The following is a 27,454-nucleotide window of genomic DNA, read 5'->3' on the forward strand; positions in this document are numbered from 1 at the left end:
TAGCAAAGCTATCACAACTCAATTAGGTTCACCCAGTTAAGTGCCTATGGCGTTTATGTATCTGGTGGTAGTACGGGAAAACAAAACGCTTAAGGTCACGGCCAGGCTCTAAAAGAAGCTATGTTCAAGAATAAAAAAGAACTAAACTAAGAAAGTCAATATATATCATCCAGATTCTGAATTCCTAAAGACACCAACACTTCTGAGCTTCAAAGGATAGTGAGATGCCAAAACTATTCAGAAGTAAATTGTTACAAGCCCCACTCATCAATTAGAACTGAGCTTCATTGAAAATTCTAATATTTATTGTATCCTTCTCTTCTTTCTGATCCTACTTTGTTTTTGGTTGCTTGAGGACAAGCAACAGTTTAAGTTTAGTGTTCTGATGAGTGAATATTTTATACGCTTTTTGGCATCATTTTCATATTATTTTAGTTATGTTTTGTTTAAGTTTTATTATATTTTCATAGGTTTTAGTACTAAATTCACATTTTTGGATTCTACTTTAAGTTGTGTTTTTTTATGATTTTAGGTAATTTCTGGCTAAAATTGAGGAGTTTTGGCAAAGTCCGATTCAGAGGGAAGGAAAGCATAGCAGATGCTATCAGATTCTGATCTCCATACACTCAAATGATCATTTCTGGAGCTACAGAGGTCCAAATGATGTGCTCTTAACGTGTTGGAAAGATAACTTATAGAGCTTTCCAGAAATATATAATGGTCTATACTTTTTTTGAAGGAGCATGCCCATATTTGGCGTTGAATGCCAAGAATTTACCCCCTTTTTTGGCATTCAACGCCCCTAAGGAATCTGATACGCGGGAATTTGCCTCTAAACAAATTTTCTACCGGCAAGTGCACCAGATTATCGTCAAGTAAAAACTCACTATAGAGTGAGGTCGAATCCCACAGGGATTGGTAGATTGATCAATGTTAATTAAAGAATTATGCTAGTTGAGCGGAATCTAATTGAAATTGGTATTGCAGAAAGTAAAATTGGCGGGAAACTTAAATTGCAAGAAATTAAAGGAACAGAAAATTAAATTGCAGGGAATTAAAGTGACAGAATCTTAAATTACTGAAAATTAAATGGGATCGGGGAATTAAGCATGAAATTAATGATGCAGAAAGTAAAATTGAATGGGTAGATCAGAGATGGGGAATTCATTGGGTTTTAGGAGATATTGAATTCTTTGGATCAAATCATTTTCACCTCTTCCTCAATCAATGCATTCATTGACATTGCTTGGCAATCTTAGGTGATTGGATCCCAATGTCTTGGCTCACCAATCTCTCTAAGCATGAACAATTGCCCAATGTCTTGATTTAATTGCTCATGGGAAGTGTTGAAGTTCGGTTACTGACTATACCACACAAATTCATAGATCAAAGTGTTGGTAGGATTACATGTCACTATATCCATCCAAACCCCAATCTAATCTAATGTGAGAAAGTAATTCTAGCATGAATTCTTCATTCCTCTCTCAAGACTTCGAAGAATTCCAATTATGGATAGCTTCTCTCTCAAGACAACTATCCAATTGAATTAAGACCAAAAGCTTTCTAACAAAAATCAAAAGAAAAGAAAGAAGAAGAAGATGAAAACTACTACTGATCCATTGAATTACAATAGAGCTCCGTAACCCAATGAAAAGGGATTTAGTTGGTCATAGCTCAATTCAATTTACAGAGAAGAAGAGTGTAGAAAGAAATAAAGAAATTACAAAAGAAATTAAAAGAAAAGTGTAGGAATGGAAAATAAGGGAATTGAACTCCCAGAGCCCCCTTCAGGGTCTCCCAGCAAGCTACCCTAATCTTCAACAATTCTTCTATTTATAAACATCTTCTCATCTTCAATTGGATCAAGTATTTGGATGTGGTCCTTAGCCTTGATTAAAGCAATGAGGAATCACTCTAGCTGACATTGACCATGGCTAAACATTCATAACTTGCAGGGTGCCATTTTATAACTGAAATTGGCCTTAACGTTGGTGGTAACGTTTGAGGGCAAACGTTGAATCAAACGCTACATTGAGAAAATCAGTTCTATTGCTATTATTGGCATTTGACTAAACATTGGAGGGCCAACATTCCGCTATTCACGCGTACGCGTGCTTTGCTCGTCTGCGCAAAAGGGTCAAAAATGCTCATCCACGCGTACGCGTACTGTACGCTTACGTGTGGATGCAAGATTTTCATTTTGCAGTTTAAAAACAAAGCAGGGGATGTTGGCTTCAGCGTTGAACCTCCAACGTTCCCTCCAACATTGGTGTTTTCACGCATACACGTACTGCATGCTTACGCGCAAATTCGCATTTTTTCCATCCGCGCGTACGCGTCACTGACGCGTACGCGTGGATTCAAAATTCCCAACTCCCATTTCTGAAATTTTATCGCAGACGTTGGAGGCTAACGTTTGAGGTATCGTTGGACCTCCAACATTCCCACATCCACGCGTGCGCCTCACCTACGCGTGCGCGTGGATGCCAAATTTTCAAGTTCCACACTGAATGTTGCAAATCAAGCTTTGGGACGTCACTTTGTCTTCTTGTCAACGTTGCAAATTACATGCCCACTATAGGCTATTATATATTTTTGGAAAGCTCTGAATGTCAGCTTTCTAACCCAACTGAAATCACCTCAATTGGACATCTGCAACTCAAGTTATGCTCCTTTGAAGGGGACAGGGTCGCTGGCGTCGGAGTGCAATGTTGGAGGCAACGTTGGACCTCCAACGTTTGTGCCAACATTGGGAACATTGCCATATTCGGAAGCTCAAACATTCTGTCCACCCCAAACTATTATATATTGTTGGAAATTCCTGAATGTCTACTTTCCAATGCCGTTGGAAGCGGATCATTTGGAGTTCCACAGCTCGAGTTATACTTCATCGAAGGTGCAGAGGTCAGCTGGCCTTACTACAGGTTGGTACCATGTTCGTTTATGCACTTTTCGGGGCAGTTTTAACCCTCAATTTTAGTGTCAACCATGTAGTGCCATATATTCTTGGAAAGCTCTTGATTCCTACTTTCCAATTCTTTTAGAATCACCTCATTTGGAGCTCTGTAGCTCAAGTTATTCTTGTTGGAAGTATACCCCTTCAGGCTGTGGGGAGTGACGTTTCTAGCAATGTTGGAGCACCAACTTTGGCTCCAACGTTGCTTCCCTTTGCCTCCTCTCATGGCCTTCTTGTTGCTTCGTTGCCTTCCCTTTTCTTAGCTTCCTTTCCACCTATCATTAACAAAAAAAAAATGTATGAAAGCTTTGCTAATCTCACAAGAAATTGCATCATTCATAATCAACAAGTAAACATAGCAAAATTCTTATGAAAATGCATCAGAATAACAATGTTTGATTAAATCAAGGCATGCATGATTTTCTCATCCCAATACTTACTTATTACCTAAGAAATGCATGAAACTACTCTAAAACAAACTAAAAATGGCTTGTGAAACTAGCCAAGATGCCCTAGCATCACAACACCAAACTTAAATCTTGCTTGTCCTCAAGCAAGTGATAAAACATGAAAATACAAGAGATACAAGTCCTTATTCAGAGAATTCAAATCCTTGGTTCATGGAGTTTCATGCATGACAACTTAGGCTCATGTTCATGCTGGTTTCTAGGCTCTCATATGCTCTTGAACTCTCACTCTATTGCCTTCTATGAGACTCTTATTTTTTATCGTTAGCTTCTTTGTTTTTTTGTGTTTTCTTTCCTTCTTTAGAGCTTTTTGCTTTCTGTAGCTAAGTGTTCTATGTTGAGACAACTCTTTAGGATAGGTGATGAACGGATAATTTATACGCTTTTTGACATTGTTTTTACATAGTTTTTAGTATGATTTAGTTAGTTTTTAATATATTTTTATTAGTTTTTAAATAAAAATCACATTTCTGGACTTTATTATGAGTTTGTGTGTTTTTCTGTGATTTCAGGTAATTTTTGGCTGAAATTGAGGGACCTGAGCAAAAACCTGATTCTGAGGCTGAAAAAGGACTGCAGATGCTGTTGGATTCTGACCTCTCTGCACTCAAAGTGGATTTTCTGGAGCTACCGAAACCCAAATGGCGCGCTCTCTATTGCGTTGGAAAGTAGACATCCAGGGCTTTCCAGCAATATATAATAGTCCATACTTTGCCCAAGTTTAGATGATGCAAACTGGCGTTTAACGCCAGCTTTCTGCCCCATTCTGGCGTTAAACGCCAGAAACAAGTTGAAAGCAGAGTTAAACGCCAGAAACAAGTTACAAACTGGTGTTCAACTCCAAGGAAGACCTCTACACGTGAAAGCTTTAATGCTCAGCCCAAGCACACACCAAGTGGGCCCGGAAGTGGATTTTCTGCATCATTTACTCATTTCTATAAACCCTAGTAACTAGTTTAGTATAAATAGGACTTTTTACTATTGTATTTATATCTCTGGATAGTCTTTGAATAATTTTGTGTTCTGAGATCACGTTTAAGGGGCTGGCCATTCGGCCATGCCTGGATCACTTTCACTTATGTATTTTCAATGGTAGAGTTTCTACACACCATAGATTAAGGTGTGGAGCTCTGCTGTTCCTCATGAATTAATGCAAAGTACTATTTTTTTTCTATTCAACTCAAGCCTATTTCTTCTCTAAGATATTCATTCGCACACAAGAACATGATGACTGTGATGATTATGTGACGCTCATCACCATTCTCACCTATGAACGCGTGCCTGACAAACACTTCCGTTCTACATGAAAACAAGCTTGAATGCATATCTCTTAGCCTCCTGATCTACGATCAAAGTCTTCGTGGTATAGGCTAGAATTATTGGCGGCCATTCTTGAGATCTGGAAAGTCTAAACCTTGTCTGTGGTATTCCAAGTAGGATCTGGGAAGGGATGGCTGTGATGAGCTTCAAACTCGCGAGTGCTGGGCATAGTGACAGACGCAAAAGGATTACTGAATCCTATTCTAGCATGATCGAGAACTGACAGATGATTAGTCGTGCGGTGACAGCGCATTTGGACCATTTTCACTGAGAGGAAGGGATGTAGCCATTGACAACGGTGATGCCCAACATACAGCTTGCCATGGAAAGGAGTATGAAGGATTGGATGAAGGCAGTAGGAAAGCAACGATTCAGAAGGAACAAAGCATCTCCATATGCTTATCTGAAATTCTCACCAATGAATTACATAAGTATCTATATCTTTATTTTACGTTTTATTTATCTTTTAATTATTAAAACTCTATAACAATTTGAATCCGCTTGACTGAGATTTACAAGGTGACCATAGCTTGCTTCAAGCCGACAATCTCTGTGGGATCGACCCTTACTCACGAAGGTTTATTACTTGGACGACCAAGTGCACTTGCTGGTTAGTTGTGCGAAGTTGTGACAAAGAACTAAGATTATGAACGTGCGTATTAAGTTTTTGGCGCCGTTATCAAGGAATGAACGATCACGATTTCGTGCACCAAGTTTTTGGCGCCATTGCTGGGGATTGTTCGAGTTTGGACAACTGACGGTTCATCTTGTTGCTCAGATTAGGTAATTTTATTTTAATTTTAAGTTTTTGTTTTTATTCTTTTTATTTTCAAAAAATTTTCAAAATAAAAAAAATATTTTTATAAAATAAATAAATTATTCTATGGCTTCAGAATTTTTAAGAATGAATTCTAGAGTTTCATGATGATCTGTTGAAGTCTGGCTGGCTGTAAAGCCATGTCTAATCCTTTGGACCGAGGTTTCAACTATCATTAGAGAAGAACTTCTTTGTCTTTCTCAGCAATTTAGCTTTTGTATGTAATGATCTGCTAAAGCTTAGCTGGCCATTGACCATGTCTAGTGTTTTGGACCAGAGCTTTCACTGAAAGCTTGGCTGGCTAGTAAGCCAAGTCTAATTCCTGGACTGGAGCTTTAAACTAACATTGCATGATTCCTAGAATTCTCATTAAAAATTTTGAAATCCTTATTTTTCTTTTCTAATTAATTTTCGAAAAATCCAAAAAAAAAATTTAATAAAATCATAAAAACCAAAATTTGATGTTTCTTGCTTGAGTCTAGTGTCAATTTTTAACTTTGGTGTCAATTGCATCTTTTTAATTTTTCATTAAAATTTTTGAAAACTAATTCATTTGTTCTTCATGATCTTCAAGTTGTTCTTGATGAATTAATTTGTTTGATCTTTGCATTTTTATGTTTTGTGTCTTTTCTTGTTTTTCATATGCAGTTTCAATTTGTTAGTGTCTAAAGTTTGAAAATTTCTAAGTTTGGTGTCTTGCATGTTATTCTTTTCTTAAAAATTTTCAAAAATAATTTCTTGGTGTTCATCTTGACATTCAAAGTGTTCTTGCATACATCATGTGTTTTGATTCATAATTTTCATGTTTTGAGTCTTTTGGTTGTTTTTCTCTTTCTTCATTAAAAATTCAAAAATAAAAAAAAATATCTTTCTCTTATTCTCTCATAAATTTTTGAAAATTTGGTTTGATTTAGTCAAAAAGTTTTTAAATTTAATTGTTTCTTATGAGTCAAATCAAATTTTCAATTTAAAAATTCTATCTTTTTCAAATTTTTTCAAAAATCAAATCTTTTTCATTTTTTCATTCATAATTTCAAAATTTTCAATATTTATTTTCAAAATCTTTTTCTTATTTCTATTTCATATTTTTGAAATTAATGCTAACAATTGATGTGATTGATTCAAAAATTTTAAGTTTGTTACTTGCCTAATAAGAAAGGTTCAATTTTTAAATTTTAAAATCATATCTTTTTGTTTCTTGTTAGTCAAGTAATCAACTTTAATTTTCAAAATCAAATCTTTTTAAATTTCTTTTTCGATTCTTTTTCAAAATAAATGTCAATCACATCTTTTTCAAAATCAATTTCAAAATCTTTTCTAACCTCTTATCTTTTCAAAATTGATTTTCAAATCTTTTTTATATTAATCCTATCTTTTTGTTTGATTCTTATCTTTTTCAAAACTACCTAACTAATTTTCTCTCTCTAATTTTCGAAAATCACTAACCTCTTTTTCAAAATTTCTTTTCCTTAACTAATTATTTTAAATTTTAATTTTAATTTTATTCCTTTTCGTATTTTCGAATTATAACTAATATTTAAAATAAAAACAAAAATATTTTTATTTTATTTTATTTAATTTTCGAGTTCTTCTCCCTCTCATCTCCTTCTATTTATTTATTTATCTACTAACACCCCTCTTTCACTCAAAAATTCGAACCCACTCTTCTCCTTTGTGTTCAAATTCTTATCTTTTCCTTCTTCCATTCTTCTCTTCTTATACTCATATAAGGAATCTCTATACTGTGACATAGAGGATTCCATATTTTCTTTTCTGTTCTCTTCTTTTTCATATGAGCAGGAACAAGAATAAGAACATTCTTGTTGAAGCTGATCCTGAACCTGAAAGGACTCTGAAGAGGAAGCTAAGGGAAGCTAAAGCACAACTCTCTAGAGAAAATCTGACAGAAATTTTCGAAAAAGAAGGAGACATGGCCGAACCTAACAACAATGCAAGGAAGATGCTTGGTGACTTCACTGCACCAAATTCCAACTTACATGGAAGAAGCATCTTAATCCCTGCCATTGGAGCAAACAATTTTGAGCTAAAGCCTCAATTAGTTTCTCTGATGCAACAGAATTGCAAGTTTCATGGACTTCCATCAGAAGATCCTTTTCAGTTCTTAACTGAATTCTTGCAGATCTGTGATACTGTTAAGACCAATGGGGTTGATCCCGAGGTCTACAGGCTTATGCTTTTCCCGTTTGCTGTAAGAGACAGAGCTAGAATATGGTTGGACTCTCAACCTAAAGATAGCCTGAACTCTTGGGATAAGCTGGTCACGGATTTCTTAGCAAGTTCTTTCCTCCTCAAAAGCTTAGCAAGCTTAGAGTGGATGTTCAAACCTTCAAATAGAAAGAAGGTGAATCCCTCTATGAAGCTTGGGAGAGATACCAGCAACTGACCAAAAAGTGTCCTTTTGACATGCTTTTAGAATGGATCATCCTAGATATATTCTATGATGGTTTGTCTGAATTATCAAAGATGTCACTGGACCATTCTGCAGGTGGATCCAATCACCTAAAGAAAACGCCTACAGAAGCTCAGGAACTCATTGACATGGTTGCAAATAACTAGTTCATGTACACTTCTGAAAGGAATCCTGTGAGTAATGGGACGCCTCAGAGGAAGGGAGTTCTTAAAATTGATACTCTGAATGCCATATTGGCTCAGAATAAAATATTGACTCAGCAAGTCAATATGATTTCTCAGAGTCTGAATGGATTGCAAAATGCATCCAATAGTACTAAAGAAGCATCTTCTGAAGGAGAAGCTTATGATCCTGAGAACCCTGCAATAGCAAAGGTGAACTACATGGGTGAAGCCTATTGAAACACCTATAATCCCTCATGGAGAAATCATCCAAATTTCTCATGGAAAGATCAACAAAAGCTTCAACAAGGCTTTAATAATGGTAGAAGAAACAGGTTTAGCAATAGCAAGCCATTTCCATCATCCTCTCAGCAACAGATAGAGAATTCTGAGCAGAATCCATCTAGCTTAGCAAATATAGTCTCTGATCTATCTAAAGCCACTCTAAGTTTTATGAATGAAACAAGGTCCTCCATTAGAAATTTGGAGGCACAAGTGGGCCAGCTGAGTAAAAGAGTCACTGAAACTCCTCCTAGTACTCTCCCAAGCAATACAGAAGAGAATCCAAAAAGAGAGTGCAACGCCATAACCTTACTTGGTGTGGCCGAACCCAGAGAGGAGGAGAAGGACGTGAATCCTAGTGAGGAAGACCTCCTGGGATGTTCACTGACCAATAAGGAGTTTCCCTTTGTGGAACCAAAGGAATCTGAGGCTCATCTAGAGACCATAGGATGAATATGTCACTGAAAAGCAAGTTGCTAAGTATCTAGGAGCAATCATGAAGTTGAATACCAGTTTATTTGGTAATGAGACTTGGGAGGATGAACCCCTCTTGTTCACCAATGAACTGAGTACATTAATAAGGCAGACATTACCTCAGAAGAAACCGGATCCCGAAAAATTCTTCATACCTTGTATCATAGGCACCATGACCTTTGAAAAAGCTCTGTGTGACCTGGGGTCAGGGATAAACCTCATGCCACTCTCTGTAATGGAGAAACTGAGAATCTTTGAGGATAAGCTGCAAGAATCTCACTAGAGATGGCAGACAAATCCATGAAACAGGCTTATGGACTAGTAGAGGACGTGCTAGTGAAGGTTGAAAGCCTTTACATCCCTGCTGATTTCATAATCCTAGACACTGGGAAGGATGATGATGAATCCATCATCTTTGGCAGACCTTTCCTGGCCACAGTAAAAGCTATGATTGATGTTGACACAGGAGAGTTGGTCCTTCAGTTGAATGAGGACTACCTTGTATTCAAGACTCAAGGTTCTACCTCTGTAACCATGGAGAGAAAGCATGAAAAGCTTCTCTCACTGCAGACTCAACCAAAGCCCCCACAGTCAAACTCTAAGTTTGGTGTTGGGAGGTGGTGCACGAAATTACAATCACACTTTTGCAACCCCGCACAACTAACCAGCAAGTGCACTGGGTCATCCAAGTAATACCTTACGTGAGTATGGGTCGATCCCACAGAGATTGTGGGCTTGAAGCAAGCTATAGTTATCTTGTAACTCTTAGTCAAGATATCAATAATTCTCAGATTTGATTGTAAAAAGTAAAAGAGCATGAAATAAATACTTATTTTGCAGTAATAGAGAACAGGTTGAGGTTTTGGAGATGCTCTATCTTCTGAATCTCTGCTTTCCTACTGTCTTCTTCTTCATGCACGCAAGGCTCCTTCCATGGCAAGCTGTATGTTGGTGGATCACCATTGTCAATGGCTACAATCCATCCTCTCAGTGAAAATGGTCCAAATGCGCTGTCACCGCACAGCTAGTCATCTGTCAGTTCTCACTCATGCTGGAAGAGGATCCATTGATCCTTTTGCGTCTGTCATTACGCCCAGCACTTGCGAGTTTGAAGCTTGTCACAGTCATCCCTTCCCAGATCCTACTCGAAATACCACAGACAAGGTTTAGACTTTCCGGATCTCAAGAATGGCTGCCTATAATTCTAGCTTATACCACGAAGTCTCTGATCTGAATCAAGAGGCTAAGAGATATGTACTCAGTCTAAGGTAGAACGGAAGTGGTTGTCAGACACGCATTCATAGGTGAGAATGATGATGAGTGTCATGGATCATCACATTCATCAAGTTGAAGAACAAGTGTATATCTTAGAGAAGAGACAAGCGTGATTGAATGAAAAACAGTAGTAATTGCATTAATTCATCAAGACACAGCAGAGCTCCTCAGCCCCAACCATGGGGTTTAGAGACTCATGCCGTCAGAAATACAATATGAAACATGTAAAGTGTAATGAGGTACAAGATGAATCACTAAAAGTAGTTTTTATAATAAACTAGTGACCTAGGGTTACAGAAAATGAGTAAGCTAGAATAGTTAGTGTAAAAATCCACTTCCGGGGCCCACTTGGTGTGTGCTTGGGCTGAGCATTGAAGTTCTCACGTGTAGAGACCTTTCCTGGAGTTAAACACCAGCTTTTGTGCCAGTTTGGGCGTTTAACTCCAGGTTTCATGCCAGTTCTGGCGTTTTGACGCCAGAAATTCTTTGCTGACTTGAAATGCCAGTTTGGGCCATCAAATCTCGAGCAAAGTATAGATTATTATATATTGCTGGAAAGCCCCGGATGTCGACTTTCCAACACAATTGAGAGCGTGCCAATTGGGCTTCTGTAGCTCCAGAGAATCCACTTCGAGTGCAGGGAGGTCATAATCCAACAGTATCTGCAGTCCTTTTTCAGCCTCTGAATTAGATTTTTGCTCAGGTCCCTCAATTTCAGCCAGAAAATACCTGAAATCACAGAAAAACACACAAACTCATAGTAAAGTCCAGAAATGTTATTTTTGAATAAAAAATAATGAAAACATAATAAAAACTAACTAAAATATACTAAAAACATAGTAAAAATAATGCCAAAAAGTGTATAAATTATCCGCTCATCACAACACCAAACTTAAATTGTTGCTTGTCCCCAAGCAACTGAAAATCAAATAGGATAAAAAGAAGAGAATATACAATGAATTTCAAAAACATCTATGAAGATCAGTCTTAATTAGATGAGCGGGGCTATTAGCTTTTTGCTTCTGAACAGTTTTGGCATCTCACTTTTTCCTTTGAAGTTCATAATTATTGGCATCTATAGGAACTCGGAATTCAGATAGTGTTATTGATTCTCCTAATACAGTATGTTGATTCTTGAACACAGTTACTTTATGAGTCTTGGCCGTGACCCTAAGCATTTTGTTTTCCAGTATTACCACCGGATACATAGATGCCACAGACACATAACTGGGTGAATCTTTTCAGATTGTGACTCAGCTTTGCTAGAGTCCCTAATTAGAGGTGTCCAGAGCTCTTAAGCACACTCTTTTTGCTTTGGACCACGACTTTAACCGCTCAGTCTCAAGTTTTCACTTGACACCTTCACGCCACAAGCACATGGTTAGGGACAGCTTGGTTTAGTCGCTTAGACCAGGATTTTATTCCTTCAGGCCCTCCTATCCACTGATGCTCAAAACCTTTGATCCTTTTTATTTTACCCTTGCCTTTTGGTTTAAAGGGCTATTGGCTTTTTCTGCTTGCTTTTTCTCTCTTTTTTTTCGTATATATATATATATATATATATATATATATTTTTTTTTTTGCAAGCTTTTCACTGCTTTTTCTTGCTTCAAGAATCAATTATATGATTTTTCAAATTATCAATAACATTTCTCCTTTTCCATTATTCTATCAAGAGTCAACAATGTTAACATTCATGGACAACAAATTAAAAAATATGCACTGTTCAAGCATTCATTCAGAAAAACAAAAAGTATTGCCACACATCAAAATAATTAATCTGTTTTAAAATTTGAAATTCATGTACTTCTTTTTCTTTTGCAATTAAAAACACTTTTTATTTAAGAAAGGTGATGGATTCATAGGACATTCATAGCTTTAAGACATAAACTTTAAATTTTATTAATCATGGAATAAAAATAAGACTAAAAAAATAAATATAAGAGCAGACAGAAAAATAAATGACTCTTAAAATAGATTTCTAATAATAAAGGTTATCACAGAGTTAGGATTCAACAACCTTGATTTTGAGAAGTGGATGCTCCTTCAAGGGAGAGCTTCTGGCGCTTCAGCTCCTGTAGCTCGTGCCCCTGCTTCAACTATTCCTTAAGCAGCTTGCAGAGCATGCAGTTTTGATTCTGCTATTCTTCCTTAAGTTGATCCATAGCTTCTTGCAGCTTGGTGACAGATGCTTCTAGGCAGGTCCAGTAGTCAATTTCAGGAATTTCTGGGAGGAACTTCTGCGCCCTCCTTTTAATGGAGTTGTCTTGCACTTGTTGTCCTTCCATTGACTTCTTGGTGATTGGGTGTTCGATTGGGATGAATTCATCTGCTCCCATCCTCACCCCAGCATATTTACATAGCAGAGAAATTAAGCTTGGGTATGCCAGTTTGGCTTCAGTGGAGTTCTTATTTGCAATTGTGTAAATCTCACAAGAAATCAGATGATGAATCTCCACTTCGTTTCCCAGCAGAATACAATGAATCATCACCACTCTTTTGACAGTGACCTCAGAGCGGTTGCTAGTGGGCAGTATGGAACGCCCAATGAAGTCCAACCAGCCTCTTGCAACTTGTTTGAGATCTCCTCTCTTGAGTTGGTTTGGGACACCTTTTGAATTGGTTATCCACTTAGTTCCAGGGAGGCATATGTTCTCTAGAACTTGGTCCAACCCCTTATCTTCTCTTACCATTCTCATATTAAAGGATTCTAGATCATCTTGTAGTTAAGGCAATTTGAAGACCTCTCTTATTTTGTCCAGATGGAAGTAAATAATTCTTCCTCTGACCATGGTTCGGTAGGTATGGAAGGCGGTTCCAGTTATTCTCTGCTTATATGTCAGCCACAGATTTGAATAGATTTCCTGAACCATGTTTATTCCAACCCTTATTTCAGGATTAGCTAGAATTTCCCATCCTCTTTTTCGAATTTGCTCTTGGATCTCCAGATATTCTTCTTCTTTCAGATCGAATTTAACTTCCGGGATCACTGATCTTAGACCCATTATTTTATGGTAATGGTCTACATGTTCTTTGGTGAAGAACCTCTCTTGATTCCAAAGACTCTTTGGAGTATTCTCTTTCTTGCCTCTTGAATTGGTTTGTTTTCCCTTAGGAGCCATGATTTTGATGAGTCTTAGCTTAGTGATCACAGAAAAACACACCAAATTTAGAGGTTTTCTTGCCTTCAAGCAAAAGAAAGGGAAGGGGAGAAAGAGGAGGAGAGGCAAAATCGAATGGTGGAGAGGAGGGGATGGCCGAATGTGTATTTATTAATGGAGGGGAGAGATTTCGAAAATTTTGAAAAAGATATGACATAAAGATATGATTGGTAGAAGAAAATAGAGTCATGATATGAAAAAGATGAGATTTTTAAATGAAAAAGATATAAAGAGGTTAAATCTGAAAATTTGTTTATGTATCTAAGAAGTAAAAGATGATATGATGAGTTTGAAAAGATTTGGAAATAAATTGAAAAGATACTTGAGTTTTTGAAGAAGATTTGGGAATGATTTGAAGGTAATTTGAAAAGAGATTTAGAAAATTTTTGAATTTTTAAAAATTGAGGGTGAATGATGAAAGTTTGAAACATGCTTATGCAGAAAATTATCAGTCAAAACCTGAAAATTTGAAAATTTTTGAAGTGGAAAACAAAATCCTCTCCCCCTGTCTTTCTGGCCTTAAACGCCCAGAATGGTATCCATTCTGGTGTTTAACGCCCATAAGTTAGCCATTGTGGGCGTTTAACGCCCAGCTAGGTACCCTGGCTGGCGTTAAACGCCAGAAATCCTTTGTTACTAGGCATTTTTTTGAACGCCCATGATGCTGCAATTCTGGCATAAACGCCCAGAATGGTACCCATTCTGGCGTTTAACGCCCAAAATGCTCCATACTGGCGTTTTCCTGCCAGTGAACTCCTTTTCTCTGCTTTTTGCGCTGAATCCTTCTGTAACTCTGTGAATTCCTTCAATTTTGATGATTAATCTCGAAGAGAATTTATATTAAACTTATCTAAGTATTAAGTAAAACAAATAACTTGCTAATGGCTGGGTTGCCTCCCAGCAAGCGCTTCTTTATTGTCTTTAGCTGGACCTTGACTGAGCTTTTATTCTAGTCTCAGGTTTGAGCATTCTTGCTCAAAATTGCTTTCAAGATAATGTTTGATTCTCTGTCCATTAACAATGAACTTTTTGTCAGAGTCAAAATCCTGAAGCTCAACATATCCATATGGTGATACACTTGTAATCACATATGGTCCCCTCCACCGAGATTTCAATTTCCCAGGGAATAGTCTAAGCCTAGAGTTAAATAGCAGAACCTTCTGTCCTGGTTCAAAGACTCTAGATGACAGTTTCTTGTCTTGCCACTTTTTTACATTCTCCTTATAGATTTTAGCATTTTCAAAAGCATTGAGTCTGAATTCCTCTAGCTCATTCAACTGGAGCAATCTTTTCTCTCCAGCTAACTTGGCGTCCAGGTTTAGGAATCTGGTTGCCCAATAGGCCTTATGTTCCAGTTCCATGGGCAGATGACAGGCCTTGCCATACACAAGCTGGTATGGAGAGGTTCCTATAGGAGTCTTGAATGCTGTTCTGTATGCCCACAGAGCATCATCCAAGCTTTTTGCCCAATCCTTTCTACGGGCAATTACAGTCCGTTCCAGGATTCTTTTTAGTTCTCTATTAGAGACTTCAGCCTGCCCATTTGTCTGTGGATGATATAGAGTTGCTATTTTGTGGCTAATTCCATATCGAACCATAGCAGAGTAAAGCTGTTTATTGCAGAAATAAGTGCCCCCATCACTGATTAGTACTCTGGGGACGCCAAATCTGCTGAAAATATGTTTCTGGAGGAATTTCAGTACAGTCTTAGTATCATTAGTGGGTGTGGCAATTGCTTCCACCCATTTAGATACATAGTCTACTGCCACCAAAATGTAAGTGTTTGAGTATGATGGTGGGAAGGGACCCATGAAGTCAATACCCCATACATCAAACAACTCAATCTCTAAGATCCCTTGTTGAGGCATGGCATAACCATGTGGCAAGTTGCCAGCTCTTTGGCAACTGTCACAGTTACGCACAAACTCTCGGGTATCCCTATAGAGAGTAGGCCAGTAGAAGCCACATTGGAGGACCTTAGTGGCTGTTCGGTCACCTCCGAGATGTCCTCCATACTGTGATCCATGGCAGTGCCACAGGATCTTCTGTGCCTCTTCTCTGGGTACGCATCTGTAGATCATTCCGTCTGCACATCTCTTAAAGAGATATGGTTCATCCCATAAGTAGTACTTTGCATCGGAAATTAGTTTTTTTGTCTGCACCCTGCTGTACTCTTTGGGTATGAACCTCACAGCTTTATAATTCGCAATGTCTGCAAACCATGGTGCTTTCTAAATGGCGAAGAGTTGCTCATCTGGAAAGGTTTCAGAGATCTCAGTAGGAGGGAGGGACGCCCCTGCTACTGGTTCTATCCGGGACAGGTAATCAGCTACTTGGTTCTCTGTCCCTTTTCTGTCTCTTATTTCTATGTCAAACTCTTGTAGAAGCAACACCCATCTTATGAGCCTGGGTTTTGAATCTTGCTTTGTGAGTAGGTATTTAAGAGCAGCATGGTCAGTATACACAATCACTTTTGAACTTACTAAATAGGATCTAAACTTGTCAATGGCATAAATCACTGCAAGTAACTCTTTTTCTGTGGTTGTGTAATTCTTCTGTGCATCATTTAAAACACGGCTAGCATAGTAAATGACGTGCAGAAGCTTGTTATGCCTCTGTCCCAACATTGCACCAATGGCATGATCACTGGCATCACACATTAGTTCGAATGGTAATGTCCAGTCTAGTGCAGAGATGACTGGTGCTGTAACCAGCTTAGCTTTCAGGGTTTCAAACGCTTACCGACACTCTGTGTCAAACACAAATGGCATGTCAGCAGCTAGCAGATTGCTCAGAGGTTTTGCAATTTTTGAAAAATCCTTTATAAACCTCCTATAGAATCCTGCATGTCCCAGAAAGCTTCTGATTGCCTTTACATTGGCAGGTGGTGGTAATTTTTCAATTACATCTACCTTAGCTTGATCCACCTCTATTCCCTTGTTTGAAATTTTATGCCCAAGGACTATCCCTTCAATCACCATAAAGTGACATTTTTCCCATTTTAAAACCAGGTTAGTCTCTTGGCACCTTTTCAGAACAAGTGCTAGATGATCAAGACAGGAGCTGAATGAGTCTCCAAATACTGAGAAGTCATCCATGAAGACTTCCAGAAATTTTTCCACCATATCAGAGAAAATAGAGAGCATGCATCTCTGAAAGGTTGCAGGTGCATTGCACAGACCAAAAGGTATTCTTCTGTAGGCAAATACTCCAGATGGAAATGTGAATGCTGTTTTCTCTTGATCCTGAGGATCTACTGTAATTTGGTTGTAGCCTGAATAGCCATCCAAAAAGCAGTAATAGTCATGACCTGCTAGTCTCTCTAGTATTTGGTCTATGAATGGTAAAGGAAAATGATCCTTTCTGGTGGCTGTATTGAGCCTTCTGTAGTCAATATACATACGCCACCCTATAACTGTTCTTGTAGGAACCAGTTCATTCTTTTCATTGTGAACTACTGTAATGCCTCCCTTCTTGGGGACAACGTGGACACAGCTCACCCAGGGGCTATCAGAAATAGGATAAATAATCCCAGCCTCTAGTAACTTAGTGACCTCTTTCTGCACCACCTCCTTCATGGCTGGATTTAGCCGCCTCTGTGGTTGAACCACTGGCTTAGCATCATCCTCCAATAGGATCTTGTGCATGCATCTTGCAGGGCTAATGCCCTTAAGATCACTTATGAACCACCCAAGAGCTGTCTTGTGTGTCCTCAGCACCTGATTAGTGCTTTCTCTTCCTGTGGATTTAAAGCAGAACTTATGATCACCGGAAAAGTGTCACCTTCTCCCAGATGCATATTTCAGGGATGGTGGTAGTGGTTTGAGCTCGGGTTTAGGAGGCTTATCCTCTTCCTGAGGAATTTTCAGAGGTTCTTTTATTTCCTCCGGTTCCTCCAGATCAGGCTGAACATCTTTAAAGATGTCCTCTAGCTCTGATTTGAGACTCTCAGTCATATTGATCTCTTCCACCAAGGAGTTAATAATATCAACGCTCATGCAGTCATTTGATGTGTCTGGATGCTGCATAGCTTTGACAATATTTAACTTGAACTCATCTTCATTGACTCTCAGGGTCACTTCCCCTTTTTGGACAACAATGAGAGTTCGTCCAGTTGCTAGGAAAGGTCTTCCTAGAATGAGAGTTGCACTCTTGTGCTCCTCCATTTCCAACACTACAAAGTCAGTGGGAAAGGCAAATGGGCCAACCTTGACAATCATGTCCTCAATTATGCCTGATGGATATTTAATGGAGCCATCAGCAAGTTGAAGACATATCCGGGTTGGTTTGACTTCTTCAGTCAAGCCAAGCTTTCTGATAGTGGATGCAGGTATTAGGTTGATACTTGATCCAAGGTCACATAGAGCTGTCTTGGTGCAAGCACCCTCTAATGTGCAAGGTATCATAAAGCTTCCTGGATCTTGAAGCTTCTCTGGTAAGCTTTTCATAATGACTGCACTGCATTCTTCAGTGAGAAACACCTTTTCAGTTTCTCTCCAATCCTTCTTATGACTTAAGATCTCTTTCATGAACTTAGCATAAGAGGGTATTTGCTCAAGTACCTCTGCAAATGGGATCTTATCCCAAGAGTCCTGAGATAGTCTGCAAAGCGGGCAAATTGTTTATCCTGCTCCGCTTGGCGAAGTTTCTGAGGATAAGGCATCTTGGCTTTATATTCTTCAACCTTAGTTGCTGCAGGTTTATTTTCTACAGATGTGGTTGGAGAAGCCTTCTTAGAGGGGTTACTATCAGCACTTGCAGGTGTCTGATCCTTCATTGGTGTTTGAACGCCAGGATTGGGTGTTGGATGGGCGTTTAATGCCAGCTTCCCACCCTTTTCTGGCGTTTGAACGCCAGAACTGGGCTAGGAATGGGCGTTCAACGCCAACTTTTCTCCCTTTTCTGGCATTTGAACGCCAGAAGTGGGCATCCACTGGGCGTTTGACGCCAATCTTTCACCCTTTTCTGGCATTTGAAAGCCAGAATTATTCCTCTCTGGGCTCTTGCTGTCTTCAGAGGAATTTTGGGCAGTGGTTTGGTCATCCTCTGTCAATTGTTCCTTTCTTGGCTTTCTGCTACTTTGAGCTGATTTATTCAATGTCTTCCCGCTCCTCAGTTGGACAGCTTGGCATTCTTCTATTATCTGTTTAGATAGCTGCTGTTTTGTCTGATTCAATTGTGCTTCCATATTCTTGTTAGCATTTTTAGTGTCTTGAAGCATCTCTTTAAATTCTACTAATTGTTTTGTCACAAGGAGTAGTTGCTGATTAAGTTCAACAATCTGTTCTTGAGGATTAGGATCAGTAGTTACTGCCCTAGCCTCTTCTTTTATAGAGGACTCACTGCTTGAGTACAGATGCTGATTTCTAGCAACCGTATCTATGAGTTCTTGAGCTTCTTCAATCGTCTTTCTCATGTATATAGATCCACCAGCTGAGTGGTCTAGAGATATTTGAGCTTTTTCTGTAAGTCCATAGTAGAAGATGTCTAACTGTACCCACTCTGAAAACATTTTAGAGGGGCATTTCTTTAGCATCCCTCTGTACCTCTCCCAGGCATTATAAAGGGATTCATGATCCTCTTGTTTAAAGCCTTGGATGTCCAGCCTCAGCTGTGTCATCCTTTTTGGAGGGTAAAATTGATTCAGGAATTTGTCTGATAACTGTCTCTATGTTTTTATGCTTGCTGTGGGTTGGTTATTTAACCACCTCTTAGCTTGATCTTTTACAGCAAACAGAAACAGTAATGATCTGTAGACATCCTGATCCACTTCTTTATCACGTACTGTGTCAGTAATTTGTAAGAACTGTGCCAGAAACTCAGTAGGTTCTTCCTGTGGAAGACCAGAATACTGGCAATTTTGCTGTACCATGATAATGAACTGAGGATTTAGCTCAAAACTGCTTGCTTTGATGGGAGGTATACAGATGCTACTCCCATATGCAGCTGTAATGGGGTTAGCATATGACCCCAGAGTCCTTCTGGACTGTTCATTTCTACTTATGTCCATGATGGAGAAAAGGGAATTGATATGAATTGCAAATAAATTATATTCTTAAATTTTATTTTATTATTATTATTATTATTATTTTTAAAAAAGTAACCGAAAAAAATAAAACAAAATAAATGGAAGATAAAATAGAACTTTCGAAGATTAGAAGAAAATAAAGGCAAATTGAAAACTAAATTAATTAATTGATTAAAAAGATTTTGGAAATTAGCAATCAAAAAGATATGATTGAAAATTATTTTAAAAAGATATGATTGAGAAGATATGATTGCAATTTATTAAAAAAAAGATATGATTGAAAAGATATGATTGAAGAAATTAAAAAGATTTGATTTTTTGAAAAAGATTTGAAAAGATCAATTTTTGAAATTAGAATTTTGACTTGACTAAAAAAAGATATGATTTTGAAAATCTTTGACTAATTTAATGCAAAATTTCGAAATTTATGAGTAAAATAAGGAAAAGATATTTTTTTGATTGTTGAATTTTAATGCGGAAAGAGAAAAACAACAAAATGACACTAAACTTAGAAATTTTAGATCAAAACAAAGAGAACAAACAAGAAAACTTTGAATGTCAAAATGAACACCAAGAACACTTTGAAGATCAAGATGAACACCAAGAACAAATTTTTGAAAAATTTTTAGGTAAATAAAAGCACAAGGGACACCAAACTTAAAATTTTTAGAAAATCAAACACAAATTTTTGAAAATTTAAAGGAAAACACAAAGAAGACACCAAACTTAGAATTTTTAAAGATCAAGAAAGAACTAAGAAAATGCAAATTCGAAAAATTGAAAGAAAATAAAAGCATGCAATTGACACCAAACTTAAAATATAAAACTAAACTCAACCAAAAGACTCAAATTTAGTGACTCTAAACCAACAAAAATAAATTATTCCTAATCTAAGCAACAAGATAAACCGTCAGTTGTCCAAACTCGAACAATCCCCGGCAACGGCACCAAAAACTTGGTGCACGAAATTACAATCACACTTTTGCAACTCCGCACAACTAACCAGCAAGTGCACTGGGTCGTCCAAGTAATACCTTACGTGAGTAAGGGTCGATCCCACGGAGATTGTCGGCTTGAAGCAAGCTATGGTTATCTTGTAACTCTTAGTCAGGATATCAATAATTCTCAGATTTGATGGTAAAAAGTAAAAGAGCAAGAAATAAATACTTGTTTTGTAGTAATGGAGAACAGGTTGAGGTTTTGGAGATGCTCTATCTTCTGAATCTCTGCTTTCCTACTGTCTTCTTCTTCATGCATGCAAGGCTCCTTCCATGGCAAGCTGTATGTTGGTGGATCACCGTTGTCAATGGCTACCATCCGTCCTCAGTGAAAATGGTCCAAATGCGCTGTCACCGCATGGCTAGTCATCTGTCGGTTCTCACTCATGCTGGAATAGGATCCATTGATCCTTTTGCGTCTGTCACTACACCCAGAACTTGCGAGTTTGAAGCTCGTCACAGTCATCCCTTCTCAGATCCTACTCGGAATACCACAGACAAGGTTTAGACTTTCCGGATCTCAAGAATGGCTGCCTATAATTCTAGCTTATACCACGAACACTCTGATTTGAATCAGGAGGCTAAGAGATATGCACTCAGTCTAAGATAGAACGGAAGTGGTTGTCAGGCACGCGTTCATAGGTGAAAATAATGATGAGTGTCACGGATCATCACATTCATCAAGTTGAAGAACAAGTGTATATCTTAGAGAAGAGACAAGCGTGATTGAATGGAAAACAGTAGTAATTGCATTAATTCATCAAGACACAGCAGAGCTCCACACCTCCAAACATGGGGTTTAGAGACTCATGCCGTTAGAAATACAATATGAAACATGTAAAGTGTCATGAGGTATAAGATGAATCAGTAAAAGTAGTTTTTATAAAAAACTAGTGACCTAGGGTTATAGAAAATGAGTAAGCTAGAATAGTTAGTGTAAAAATCTACTTTCGGGGCCCACTTGGTGTGTGCTTGGGCTGAGCATTGAAGCTTTCATGTGTAGAGACCTTTCTTGGAGTTAAACACCAGCTTTTGTGCCAGTTTGGGCGTTTAATTCCAGCTTTCATGCCAGTTCTGGCGTTTTGACGCCAGAAATTCTATGTTGACTTGAAACGCCGGTTTGGGCCATCAAATCTCAGGCAAAGTATGAACTATTATACATTGCTGGAAAGCCCAGGACGTCTACCTTCCAACGCAATTAAGAGCGCACCAATTGGGCTTCTGTAGCTCTAGATAATTCACTTCGAGTGCAGGGAGTTCAGAATCCAACAGCATCTGCAGTCCTTTTTCAGCCTCTGAATCAGATTTTTGCTCAGGTCCCTCAATTTCAGCCAGAAAATACCTGAAATTATAGAAAAATACACAAACTCATAGTAAAGTCCAGAAATGTGATTTTTGAATAAAAACTAATGAAAACATAATAAAAACTAACTAAAATATACTAAAAACGTACTAAAAACAATGCCAAAAATCGTATAAATTATCTGCTCATTAGGAGGCCACAACCAAACTCTAAGTTTGGTGTTGAGAGGCCCCAACCTTGCTCTGATTATCTGTGAAGCTCCATGAGAGCTCACTGTCAAGCTATTGACGTTAAAAAAGTGCTTATTGGGAGGCAACCCAATGTTATCTAATTATATCTATTATTTTCTATTGTTATTTTATATTTTTTGTAGATTGATGATCATGTGAAGTCACAAAAACAACTGAAAAATCAAAAACAGAATGAAAAATAGCATTAAAAATAGCTCACCCTGGAGGAATAGCTTACTGGCGTTTAAACGCCAGTAAGAAGCATCAAACTGGCGTTAAACGGAAGAAACAAGCACCAGACTGGCGTTTAACGCCAGAACAGAGCATGGAATTGGCATTAAATGCCAGAAACAAGTAGCAAGCTGGCATTTAATGCCAGACATGCAATCTAAAGGTGTTTGCATGCCTAAAAGGAGCAGGGATGTTAAGTCCTTGACCCCTCTGGATCTGTGGACCCTACAGGATCCCCACCTACCCCAGCTCTTCTTCTCTCCTCTTCACACCTTTTCATAACTCTCTTCCCCAAATACCCTTAACCACTCACATCCTTCCACTCTTCCCCATAAACCCCACCTACCTCCAAAATTTAAATTCTTTTCCCTCCCAAACCCAACCCTAATGGCCGAAACCTAACCTTCCCCCCCACCCCTATATAAACCCCTCAACACTACTCCATTTTCACACATTACAACCACCACTTCTCCCCCTTGGCCGAATACTCCTTCTCCCTCCATCTCCTCCATTTTCTTCTTCTTCTACTACTTCCTTTCTTCTTTTGCTCAGGGACGAGCAAACCTTTTAAGTTTGGTGTGGTAAAAGCATTGCTTTTTGTTTTTCCATAACCATTAATGACACCTAAGGCCAGAGAAACCTCAAGAAAGAGGAAAGGGAAGGCAATTGCTTCCACCTCTGAGTCATGGGAGATGGAGAGATTCATCTCAAAGGTCCATCAAGACCACTTCTATAAAGTTGTGGCCAAGAAAAAGGTGATCCCTGAGGTCCTTTTTAAGCTCAAAAAGAGCGAATATCCGGAGATCCGACAAGAGATTAGAAGAAGAGGATGGGAAGTTCTCTCTAATCCTATTCAACAAGTCGGGATCTTAATGGTTAAAGAGTTCTATGCAAACGCATGGATCACTAGGAACCATGATCAAAGTAGGAACCCAAATCCAAAGAATTGGCTTACAATGGTTCGGGGGAAATACTTAGATTTCAGTCCGGAAAATGTAAGGTTGGCGTTCAACTTGCCAATGATGCAAGAAAACGCACGCCCCTACACTAGAAGGGTCAACTTTGATCAAAGGTTGGACCAAGTCCTCATGGACATATGTGTGGAAGGGGCTCAATGGAAAGTTGACTCAAGAGGCAAACCGGTTCAATTGAGAAGACCAGACCTTAAGCCTGTAGCTAGAGGATGGTTGGAGTTCATTCAACGCTTAATTATTCCTACTAGCAACCGGTCTGAAGTTACTATAGACCGGACCATCATGATCCATAGTATCATGATTGGGGAGGAAGTGAAAGTTCATGAGATTATACCTCAAGAATTCTACAAGGTGGCTGACAAGTCATCCACTTTGGCAAGGTTAGCCTTTCTGCACCTCATTTGTCACCTCTGCAATTCAGCTGGAATTGACATAGAGGGAGACATCCTCATTGATGAGGATAAGCCCATCACTAAGAAAAGGATGGAGCAAACAAGAGATCATGGACCTCAACAAGAGCATGAGGAAATTCCTCACCATGAAATCCCTGAGATGCCTCAAGGGATTCACTTCCCTCCACAAAACTATTGAGAACAAATCAACACTTCCCTAGGAGAATTAAGTTCCAACATGGGACAACTAAGGATGGAGCACCAAGAGCACTCCATCATTCTCCATGAGATTAGGGAAGATCAAAGAGCTATGAGGGAGGAACAACAAAGGCAAGGAAGAGACATAGAGGAGCTCAAGAACACCATTGGTTCTTCAAGAGGAAGAAGACGCCACCCTCACTAAGGTGGACCCGTTCCTTAATCACCTTGTTCTTATTTTTCTATTTTTTGGTTTTTGAGCCTTATGTTTTATTTATGTTTGTGTCTTTACTACATGATCACTAGTATCTAAGTGTCTATGTCTTAAAGCTATGAATGTCCTATGAATCCATCACCTTTCTTAAATGAAAAATATTTTAATTACAAAAGAATAAGAAGTACATGAATTTTGAATTCATCCTTGAAACTAGTTTAATTATTTTGACGTGGTGGCAATACTTTTTGTTTTCTGAATGAATGCTTGAACAGTGCATATGTCTTTTGAATTTGTTGTTTATGAATGTTAAAATTGTTGGCTCTTGAAGAATAATGAAAAAGGAGAAATGTTTTTGATAATCTGAAAAATCATATAATTGATTCTTGAAGCAAGAAAAAGCAGTGAATAACAAGGCTTGCAAAAAAAAACAAAAAAAAAAAACAAAAATGGCGAAAATAAAAGAAAAAAAGAGAGAGAAAGAAAAAAAAAAGAAAAGCAAGCAGAAAAATCCAATAGCCCTTAAAACCAAAAAAAACAAAAAAAAACAAAAATGGCGAAAATAAAAGAAAAAAAAGAGAAAGAAAGAAAAAAAAAAGAAAAGCAAGCAGAAAAATCCAATAGCCCTTAAAACCAAAAGGCAAGGGTAATAAAAAGGATCCAAGGCTTTGATCATCAGCGGATAGGAGGGCCCAAAGGAATAAAATCCTAGCCTAAGCGGCTAAACCAAGCTGTCCCTAACCATGTGCTTGTGGCGTGAAGGTGTCAAGTGAAAAGCTTGAGACTGAGCGGTTAAAGTCGAGGTCCAAAGCAAAAATAGAGTGTGCTTAAGAACCCTGGACACCTCTGATTGGGGACTTTAGCAAAGCTGAGTCACAATCTGAAAAGGTTCACCCAATTATGTGTCTGTGGCATATATGTATCCGGTGGTAATACTGGAAAACAAAGTGCTTAGGGCCACGGCCAAGACTCATAAAGTAGCTGTGTTCAAGAATCCATATACTGAACTAGGAGAATCAATAACACTATCTAAATTCTGAGTTCCTATAGAAGCCAATCATTCTGAACTTCAAGGGATAAAGTGAGATGCCAAAACTGTTCAGAAGCAAAAAGCTACTAGTCCCGCTCATTTAATTGGAGCTAAGCTTCATTGATATTTTGGAGTTTATAGTATATTCTCATCTTTTTATCCTATTTGATTCTCAGTTGCTTGGGGACAAGCAACAATTTAACTTTGGTGTTGTGATGAGCGGATAATTTATACGCTTTTTGGCATTTTTTACATAGTTTTTAGTATGATTAAGTTAGTTTTTAATATATTTTTATTAGTTTTTAAATAAAAATCACATTTCTGGACATTACTATGAGTTTGTGTGTTTTTCTATGATTTCAGGTAATTTTTGGCTGAAATTGAGGGACCTGAGCAAAAATCTGATTTTGAGGCTGAAAAAGGATTGCAGATGCTGTTGGATTCTGACCTCCCTACACTCAAAGTGGATTTTCTGGAGCTACAGAAATCCAAATGGCGCGCTATCAATTGCGTTGGAAAGTAGACTTTCAGGGCTTTTCATCAATATATAATAATCCATACTTTGCCCAAGTTTAGATGACGCAAACTGGCTTTTAACGCCAGCTTTCTGCCCTATTCTGGCGTTAAACGCCAGAAACAAGTTGCAAAGCAGAGTTAAATGCTAGAAACAAGTTACAAACTGGCGTTTAACTCTAAGGAAGACCTCTACACGTGAAAGCTTTAATGCTCAGCCCAAGCACACACCAAGTGTTCCCGAAAGTGGATTTCTGCATCATTTACTCATTTCTGTAAACCCTAGTAACTAGTTTAGTATAAATAGGACTTTTTACTATTGTATTTACATCTCTGGATAGTCTTTGAATAATTTTGTGTTCTGAGATCACGATTAGGGGGCTAGCCATTCGGCCATGCCTGGATCACTTTCACTTATGTATTTTCAACGGTAGAGTTTCTACACACCATAGATTAAGGTGTGGAGCTCTGTTGTTCCTCATGAATTAATGCAAAGTACTGTTGTTTTTCTATTCAACTTAAGCCTATTTTTTCTCTAAGATATTCATTTGCACACAAGAACATGATGACTGTGATGATTATGTGACGCTCATTACCATTCTCACCTATGAACGCGTGCCTGACAAACACTTCCGTTTTACATGAAAACAAGCTTGGATGCATATCTCTTAGCTTCCTGATCTACGATCAGAGTCTTCGTGGTATTGGCTAGAATTATTGGCGGCCATTCTTGAGATCCGGAAAGTCTAAACCTTGTCTGTGGTATTCCGGGTAGGATCTGGGAAGGGATGGCTGTGACGAGCTTCAAACTCGCGAGTGCTGGGCATAGTGACAGACGCAAAAGGATTACTGAATCCTATTCTAGCATGATCGAGAACCGACAGATGATTAGCCGTGCGGTGACAGCGCATTTGGACCATTTTCACTGAGAGGATGGGATGTAGCCATTGACAATGGTGATGCCCAACATACAGCTTGCCATGGAAAGGAGTATGAAGGATTGGATGAAGGCAGTAGGAAAGCAGCGATTCAGAAGGAACAAAGCATATCCATACGCTTATCTGAAATTCTCACCAATGAATTACATAAGTATCTCTATCTTTATTTTACGTTTTATTTATCTTTTAATTATTAAAACTCTATAACCATTTGAATCCGCCTGACTAAGATTTACAAGGTGACCATAGCTTGCTTCAGGCCGACAATCTCCGTGGGATCGACCCTTACTCACGTAAGGTTTATTACTTGGACGACCCAGTGCACTTGCTGGTTAGTTGTGCGAAGTTGTGACAAAGAACTAAGATTATGAACGTGCGTATTAAGTTTTTGGTGCCGTTATCAAGGAATGAACGATCACGATTTCGTGCACCAATAGGTTTTCAGCCAACACTCCCAAACCAGTTGGTTCAAGGTGCTAGGTATTGAAACACCCCTAAGGATTTAATCACCCAAGTCTCTCCCCATCACATACACACCACAGGCACATGGTTTGTTATTCATTCCTTAGACCTTGGTGTCCAGCACCTCTTTGGGTTGCTAAATGCCTTGTGACAAGGTTTCTTTTGATATTAGACTTTCAGTTGACAATCCCAGGTTAGTTAACCCAAGTTCTCAAGTGATGAAGCACTCCTAAGAACTTACTCATCCAAGCAGATCCTTGCACAAAAACACCACAGACACATGCCTCAAGATCCAAACTATTGGTGCCTAGATTTATTTTCTGCTCTTTTCTTTCTTTTTCATTCTCTTTTTCTCTTTTTAGGATCTTTATTAATTCATTTAAGTCTCATAGAATGCACTTCAAGCTCATAATTCAAGAAATATCTTAGCACTTTATCTTATTGATGAATCAACTTAGCTAACAAATACCACCACAACACTAGGACTTTATTCTGCACATTGGATTTCACTCTTGTCTTTCACATCAAATTCTCATAAACTCCTTTATTAAGCTCAAGAACACAACATACAATTCAAGCAAGGAAGCAGTAGCCTAGAT

At 38.3% G+C, this 27,454-nt stretch overlaps 1 non-coding gene across 1 annotated transcript; it reads right to left on the bottom strand.

Moving 5' to 3' along the window:
• Nucleotides 1-7,882: 7,882 nt before the first annotated feature.
• LOC148544836 (small nucleolar RNA R71) lies at nucleotides 7,883-7,990 on the bottom strand. Its single transcript, XR_015901647.1, has one exon. It is a non-coding gene; the product is annotated as a small nucleolar RNA R71 (small nucleolar RNA).
• Nucleotides 7,991-27,454: the final 19,464 nt, after the last annotated feature.

Source organism: Arachis ipaensis, chromosome B9, assembly GCF_059453495.1.
Source record: "Arachis ipaensis isolate K30076 ecotype BB chromosome B9, ASM5945349v1, whole genome shotgun sequence".
NCBI lineage: Eukaryota > Viridiplantae > Streptophyta > Magnoliopsida > Fabales > Fabaceae > Arachis > Arachis ipaensis.